Here is an 8,563-nt window from a genome sequence, read left to right as displayed (position 1 = left end):
TCAGGAGGAAAACAGGCTGTTTTCAGACACTTTCTGCCTGTGGTCTCACGGTGTTGATGTGGGAGGACAAATAGCAAAATAACTGAGTTGGTCGGAGGGGATGACCAAGAAATGTCATCGTGACCCAGGGGTGGGTGCTGTCAGTGTTCCTGCTCTGAAGTCTTTGTGGTTAGGGAAGGGGTGGGAGATCCCAGAAGTACGAGGTTGATGTCGGCTGAGAAGGCAGGACAAAAGTGGAAGGGAAATATGGAGATGCCCACAGTCTCTTGGATCCTGCTTGCCATCATTTCAAGGTGTCTGGAGGAAGGTGAGGAGGATGGAAGCCATGAACAGGCTCCTTTCCTGCCAGGTCACTCTCCAGATGCAGGTTTGGTTCGTGGTTTTGGTTTCCTCTCCCATTAAGAGCCTCCAGCCTACGCCACAGCCCAGTGCACGCTGCCCACAGCTTCCAGTGGAGTGACCACAACTCTCTAGAGGAAACCACAGCTCGGTCACTGTCTGAAGGCCTTGAACACAGAGCTGGAGACTGCACTTAGCAAATACTGCGGCTTTTTTGTGGTGTTGGAGCTTGGCAGCAAGGCAAGAGCTCTTCCATCCGGGTGCACAGTCTGCCAGCCCTCTGGCCCTCATGTTACCCAGGCTTGCAATGAGAGCAGAGAAGGTTCAGGGTGTCCAGTGATGCAGCTGCCCAACACTCTCTGGGCTGCAGGTGAATACTGTTGAGCAGGAGCAAATGGCAGAGCAGCATTACTGCACTTGTGTTTTTTGGATGCACCACATTTATGGCCATTATCTCACAAAACCTGAACATCAGAAGCCTCAGTATTGCCCTCCTACCACCAAGACCAGGAATAGCTTTTGGTACACTGAGATTCACAAGGATAACTCAACCTCTTCCCTCTGTAATATCCAGTCAGTGGATATTACATGAGAGTCCACTTTTGAGGCTTAGCTTTGATGCTCAGCCGTGAGAGGAGAGAAATTCCACTGGATTCTCGCCCTCCGCAGAAGAGATCAGAGAATTCCTCTGGTTGAGAATGTGGAAAATTCTTCCCTTGTTAAAGCCCGTGTCCAAAGGTGGGCATGTTGGCAAGGACAGCTCTGATCAGGTTTGATGAGGGCTGTGCTGGGGGAGCCCCGGTGGAGCTGCTGGGCAGGAGGGCTGGGCACTGTGCGGTGCTGGGGCTCGCAGGGCTGCACAGCCTGTTCCCCAGCCTCAGCCCAGTTAACATCACCTCAGAGAATGAGGTCATCGGAGCAGGCCAGACAGTCTGGGAAAACACTTTCACAGCTCCAGGAGGATTTCCTTTTTCCTCTTTTCAATTGTTCCTCTGTGCTGCCTCGCTCCGCTCCCCCTCCCCATCCATGTCCTCAGGGCTCCTCTGCACGTGGGCAGAGGCAGCTGCTGGATGCTGCTCATGGTGAGATGAGCAGAGCCCATTTCAGCCTGCACCAGGGTGTCACTTGTGTGCTGGGGGTCCTGCTCTGCCCACACTGTCATTGGAAGGAGGTGGCTGCAGAGCTGCTCTCCTCATCCCCACTGAGCATATCCCATCCCTGGGAGTGGTGGGGAGCGGACAGGCTCAGCAGCTCTATCCTCATCTCCTCCTGGTCACCTGCTGAGAACTGTGACAACAGCTCAGCGTGGCAGAGAGGAGGTCTCCGTATATCATCACTGAGAACATGGAAGACAACTACAGTGGATGCCTTCAGAGTAAATATTTATGTAAAAACACGTCTTACAACAGCATTTTGGATCGCAGTGAGGCTGCTTTTGCTTCCTCATTGTAGCTCTCCCATCCAGAGATGCAGAAGTCTGTAGGTGCAGAGTATGAGCACAGACTGCACACTCCAGGCTGCCTGCTGCCCCATGAGCTGCTCCCCAGCTGCTCTGCAGTGCCACACCACTGCTCGGTGCCTCCTGAGGTCTGCATGGATGGGCAGTGCAGGTGAGTGGGCAGCAGCTCCTGCTGCACCACATGGTGTGACCCAGCAGCATCACCTCCTCACTTGCTAATGGCTCTGTGCTTCACAAGGGGTCTCATTCCAAGCTCTGTGGCTTTGCACCATGCATCCTAAGGGCCCAACTGGTCTGCTCAGTACTCAAGGACCCAAGCAAAGGAAGAGATGGGCACAGTGCAGGGTGCAGCATCACACCACATGGAGACTCTGGGAGAGCTCGTGGTTGTGGCTCTCTGATGGATCAGACTCGGGGACCTTTCTTCATGCCAGCACCACCATCTCCCTGCACCTCCCCTGTGCAGCATCGCTCCCCCTGAGCTCACTGCCCACCCGCTGTGCACAGCAGACATCCCTGCGTGCAGCTGCCAGGCTGCCTTCAGACATGACCTCAGGCCTGTGTGCAGTGTGCTCCAGAGGTGCCTGCGGGACAGTCCATGGAGTAGCTGGGGTACAGGGATACACAAAGACATCTGATGTGTTCAAAGAATTACTGAGCATCTGCAAGGAGAGGGAAAGAAAAACAAACACGCGGATGAAAGGATTCCTGTGACATGACAAAGAGGGAAGGAAAGGAGAGAAGGATGAAGAAGGCCACCCAGACAGGTCCTGGGCAATTCAGGAGCCCACCGTCCTCTCGAGGAGGGGGACATCAGCACTTGCTCTGAGCCAGGGGCTGTCCCTACCTGCCTGTCCCCTTCCTTCTGCCCAGTGAGGTACTTGGTGGCACTCCATCCACACAGGGCTGCTTCCTACGATGCTGGGACATTGTTCTTCAACTTGTAGACCTCTGCATCTGGAGCAGCTGATGGCTCTCTGGCTGTGAAGTGCACGTGGTACATCACCTCTTCCCAACACCAAGTGCGTGGTTTCATCCCAAACAACAACAGGCTGTGCATGATGAGTGCTGCACAGGACCTGCACTGTCCTGGTGTGCGATGGGACAGGGTGCAGCTTCCAGTGGGAAGCAGAGCTCTGCAGACAAGGTAGAAAGAAGACTAAAGTAACCCCATGTCTCTTGTCCCTGGGAAGGTGGGGAGGGGGCAAACCAAGGCCTGATGAGCTGTGCAGAGTCAATGCACTGTGGCACCGTGGACACAGCAGCTTAGGGGACAGCACTGGAGGAAAGGCAGCACGAGGCACAGAGCAAAGCCCTTTTGGGGCTGCACAAACATCAGCTCCTGGGTCTCAGGCTGAGCTCTCGTGGCAGCGAGTGCCAAGACCATTAATAGCGTGGTGACAGTGTTTAAATTGGAGCTGCCACCGCCGCAGACACAATAACTCCTCGTGCCCGAGGAACAGATTAGCATCGGCCCCGTGCTGCGTTTCCTATCTCTGTCCATCAAGAGAACAAGGGGAAAAGGCTCCAGCCCAATGTCTCGGGGCACCCTACTCTCACTGGGACCTTCCCTGCAGCGGTGGCCCAGACCCTGCCCTGTGTGTCTGAATGCTGCAGCCCCTTCTGCAGAGCTTCGGGGCTGTGCTGTAACCTATTGTCGAGTGTTTACTGTCATTGCCGGGGAGACATTAGTTCAGATTATGTCAAAACAAAGTTATTCCAAGCTCAATCCTAGAGAAAAATATTATTGTAAGCAGTGATTGGCGAGGGGCAGCGTGTCTACCGCCAGCAATCCCAAAGCCCAGGGGGTGGGGGGAGATAGGATCTTTGTTTTCGAGCCAGGCTCCCAGCCAAGAGCAGCCAAAGCCGAGGTAGAAGGGAGATGTTGTGAGGCAGCCAGCAATTCAGGTCAAAGCTTCGTCTTCTCCAGAAAAAAAAATCCTTTAAACTGTAAAGAGAAAGTCCTGCTCCAGCTCCAGCCTTGGCTGAAGAGCGTGTGTGCCATATTGTCCAGGAATTGAATGTAAGGAATCCAGATATGCCATGTTATCCAAGAATCACATGTAGGAAATCCAGGAGTGACTTGTTATCTAGGAATTATACGCCAGGCAGCCAGACATGGCCCATGAGACAGGGCTTGTATGCAAGGAATCCAGATGAAGCACAGAGGCCAGGGCTGGGCATGAGGAGCCCCGAGGTGCTGTGTTACCCCAAGGTGCTGTGTTACCCCAAGGTGCTGTGTTACCCCAAGCTAATGGGGCAGAACATGAGAGCTGCACCTCATGGGGAGCATGGGTCCCCAGCTGGCTTCAGCTGTAGTTCAGAAACAGACCGAAGGCAAAAAGCATTCTCAAAAGCAGGGGATGAGACAGGCCAGGCACGAGCTGGGAGTGTGCATGGCAAGCTTGTGGCTGGGCAGAGAGCAATGGATGAGGAGGAGAGGAGGATGTGTGTTCAGCACCTTGTGGGTTCAGACACTGGTTCTGGGGTGGGGGTTGTCACAGAGGGGCAGTGTTCCTCCTCACTGGTGCTGACCATCGGCCCCAGAACCACATAACGATGTCCAAGAGCCAGGAGGGACCCTGAAGCCAGTCCTGGTCCTGGCAGAGGGAAGGAGATGCACCCAGGAGGAGAGGAGACAGCGTATGAATGAGCCTCAAGAGGTGCAAATAAGGACATGAAAATGCAGGCAAAGTCTCAGGAGACATTCCCAGACGGTGAGATAGAGTGGGCAGTGGACATCTCTCCCCAGGCTGGCAGCTGGTGGGAGCAGGAACTGAGTGCCCAAGAGCATGAGGACAGGGCTCAGAGACCCAGCAGGGTGGGCACTTGTTCCTGGGGAGCTGGAGGGGACTCCCAGCCCACTGCCTCGAGCCAATGCATCATTGAGGACATGTGCAAGGATGGGCCCTGTATCCCCCCTTCCCAAAGCTGTGAGCTTCCCATAGCAGTGCCCTACAGGGCTCAGGCGCATTGCGTTGCTCAGGATGTGCTTTATTCTCGGCTTCTTCTCGCAGCATCTTTCATGCCCCCATCACCTCCCACCCATGGAACTGTTGCCAAAGAAATGAAAGGCTCTGAGAACTGGCCAAAGCACAAGCTCTGCAAACAGGCACAATGACTGGCATTATTCTAGCACTGAAAAAGGCTCTTTAGAGTCTGGCCAGAGCCCTGCCTGTCCCCAGAGCTCATGGAGGGAGGGGTGCCTGTGGGGTGGGGGTGACTTGTGCCCTGCTCACAGCAATGTGCAGACTCGGCAAATCCACACGTTGAGGTTGGGCTGCAGGATGGGGCAGAGAAAGAGAGTCCACGGTGGGGCTGCAAGGATGCCTCCAGGCAGGTGGACATGGCAACAAGCATCTGAGCATCCTGGAGGATGCACCCAAAACCTCATCCTGTCCATGCTGCCATCCCAGAACCTCTCTGGGTGATGGCTCCTCCAGCATCCCATTAGTGCATCGTGTCTCACACCCCTTGTCCCCAGCTACATGTCATACCACGTTTGGTGGATTATGTCCCTACCCTATAACATCCTCCTCTCCTCTTCGCTGCCATCTCTACCTCCTGCATCACTTTCAGTGCTCACCACCACCCAGGTCCCACGGTCCACTCTGGTGCTGCCCTCACTGCCTGGGGCACTGACACGGGTCACAAACCCCTTTTTAACAAGAAGCTGAGCACACCATGAGCACTCCAGCTGGTTCCTCGCAAGGGCTGGGAAGGAGCGGGACACACACCATGATTTCTCCTACAGGCTGGCCCAACGCCTGGCCGCAGGAAGATGTTGTGCTGCTCTGGGCAGCAGCGAATCCTCCCTGCATCCAAAAAGCTCCTCCAGTGACCTGTGGCCCGTGAGGAGTGGGAAACCACAGCGTGTTTGAGGCTGAATTTGTCTGAATGAGGCTTCCAGCCAGTGGACCGTAGCAAACATTCGTCAAAGCTCCTGAAACCTCCCCCACCAGGAAACGTCTTTATGTGCAAGGACCTATAAAAACGATCACGTCACCTTGCAGCCTTCTCTTAGCAAGCAGGACACGCTCAGCCCCACACCGTGCAGTTATTTCCCAGCCCGTGGGAATGGACAGCACACATGGTCACTGTCCCCCTCCTCAGCTTTCAGCCCCCGGCTCCTGGCAGAGCTCCAGAGGTTCAGTGTTGTCCTGTCTTCCCAAGGCTTGTTCAGTGTCAATGTCAGCACATCAGAGGCTCTTCCAGCAGCTCATTCTTGGCTCAAGGGTGTAAGTCCATCGGGCCCGCTGAGCCATGGTTGCACGGCCTCCTCCATCACAGATGTAAATTTTTAGCCCCAATGGGGCTGAACGCATCGTTGTGCTCCAACCCAAGCACAGACTGGACTCATCTGGTGCATACTTATGGTTTTGCATGTTACAGTTTGACTCCATTTGTTTTGCACAAGGCTGAGATTGGGTTTGGCTTGATTTGGTCACCCTTGATGTATATTTTCAAAGGCTTCTCGCTGCCATTAGCCAGCAACAGCTCATTGATTTCTTTGGCTTCCCCCTCTCCCACCTGCACACTTCAGCCAACAGTTCTTTAGGTCGCTGCAGACCTCCCTTCTCCCCACCCTTCCAATCAGAGTCAGCTTCTCCAGCCGGTGGGTCAGACACCCCATTTGGTACAGTGGGGGATGTCCTGCCTTGCGCCAGGAGCAGGATGGCTGAAGCAAAGGAGGATGAGGATGAGGCAAAGGCTCACCGCCCTCTCGATGGCAGTGAGGCAGAGCAGACACTTGGCTCCCCTCCCCTCCCTGCACCCAGGCTCACACCAGGTCCCACCTGCAGCATTCCTCCGAGTGAGCCGGGCCTCTGACGGCCTCTTCCCCGGGAGGGTTATTTTGGTCTATGAAATCATGGCTTTGGGGCACTGCTGGGATGTCCTTGAACGAGTCCCAGCTTGTGCTGACACCTCCCATTCTAAATTTACAGTTCCAGGCGGTGATGCCAGCGACTGTTTCATGTTTCAGAAAATTGACCTTTCGGATGTCCAAATAAACACGTTGTTCATTGATGTCCAACTCCAGCCCGTCCCGAGCGCAGCAATTAGCTCCTCGTTAGCACAGCACGGTCCACTCACTCCTCACCCTGACAGCGTCCAGAGCCCCCCGCAGCCACCGGCTCTTATCTACGCTTTTCAGAGGCTCTCAAGATGTTACTGGCTGCATAAGATCCGCTGAGCGTCTCCAGGGGAAGAACATCCCCCCGTGGTTCTTCCCTGCAAGCTGCAATTACGTTTCTCCTAAACGCTCCCGTCTCCGATAAAAGCATCTCCATGTGACCCCCCGTGGGGCAATGACCGCTGTACCTCCGGGGCCATTATTTGCCTTGGATGGCTCTGAAAGTGTCGCAAGAAGGCACCAAGCTCCCTAGAGGGTGTGGTGAAAAAGGAGCGGGCTCCTTCGCTGGCGCAGGACAAAAGACTTTTCATTGTAGGCCATTGTAGGCGCTTGGAGCCTTTTATACCCGCACAACACAACAGTTGTCCCGCGCAACCAAGGCTGGTTCCATGCAAGGGCCGGGCGCCTTGTGGCTGTTTCCGTCTGGCTCAAGTGATTGTTGAGCTTTCCCACTCATTAGCAATACAACGACCTTCTTTATCGCACTGATAACACCTCGAGACCCTCCGAACAGGCCGGTCCTTTGCTGTACAACCAGCAGCCGCAGGGATGCGTTCCCTCCCACCACCTCCGTCCCCCGGAGCCGCTGTTTGCCGTAACTCGCGCAGCTCCTGGCGGTGGTTTGGCTGGACCGACTGCAGCCGCTATATTTGTACTGCGTGTTGGGCAATAGCTCGAGGAGACTTCGTGTTTCTAAAGCTGGCTATTTTTGGGACACGACTGTAGCAACGCTGCGGCTGAGGTCAGCCTTCCAGCCACGTGCACGTGCCGACCTCCTGCAGGCTGCTTTACCTCCCCCCCCCCCATCCGACAGGACGTGCACTGGCTCTCGTGGCCCCAGCTGTGAGCCAAAGGGCTGAGCCCATCAGTGCAGGTCATGCACAAGGGAGCATCCAGCAGCAGCTGACTGGGGTGCTGTACCCACCAGTCTGCCCTCACCCACGTGTATGGTCCACATGGACCTCTCAGGGTCCCCTTTGTCTTTATGGTGGGACCAGTAGCAGGAGGAAGACTGGCAAGACTTGAAGGTAGGGTTATGAGGCTTCCACATGCTGTTAAATGCTGGCCATCCTATGCTAGGTGCTGGAGACGATGCAGGCAGTGCCAGCTTGTTGGTCACACCAAGAGCCACTTCTCCAGGAAGGCCACCCAGTTCCACTCAGTGTTTCCCAGCCCCGTATCATCCCATGGCACTTTCAGCTGCTCCAGCAGTGGTGGTTTGCCCCCAGCTCCTGCACACTGTATGGATCATTCATCTCAGTGCCAGCCAGGTACCTCTGTGGGCATCAGCCAGAGCATGGGTACAGTGAGCCTCTCTCCCATAGAGCCATGTGTCCATTATGAGGTCCTACATCACACTAAGGGCAGGACCAGGTCCCACCGCATGAAAACGGGCACTGCCGAAGGCTGCTCCTGCAGGCCACAGGCCAGCAGCCGTAGCATCCTTTGGGCTCCAATGACGCATCCAATTCCCACCCAAGGAAAGGGGTTGGGAAATGCTGTTGGCTCCCCCACAGCTCTGTTCTCCTCCAGGACAGACCTCACCCTGCAGGACCGACCCCCCCCCCCCTCCCCTTCAAAGATCTGTCACTCTGTGACAGCAGGTAACAAAACCAGGGGCCAGAAGGTAC

This window comes from Excalfactoria chinensis, chromosome 19, assembly GCF_039878825.1.
Source record: "Excalfactoria chinensis isolate bCotChi1 chromosome 19, bCotChi1.hap2, whole genome shotgun sequence".
Lineage (NCBI taxonomy): Eukaryota > Metazoa > Chordata > Aves > Galliformes > Phasianidae > Excalfactoria > Excalfactoria chinensis.
The sequence above is the reverse complement of the archived record's forward strand: the minus strand, read 5'-3'. Positions refer to the sequence as shown.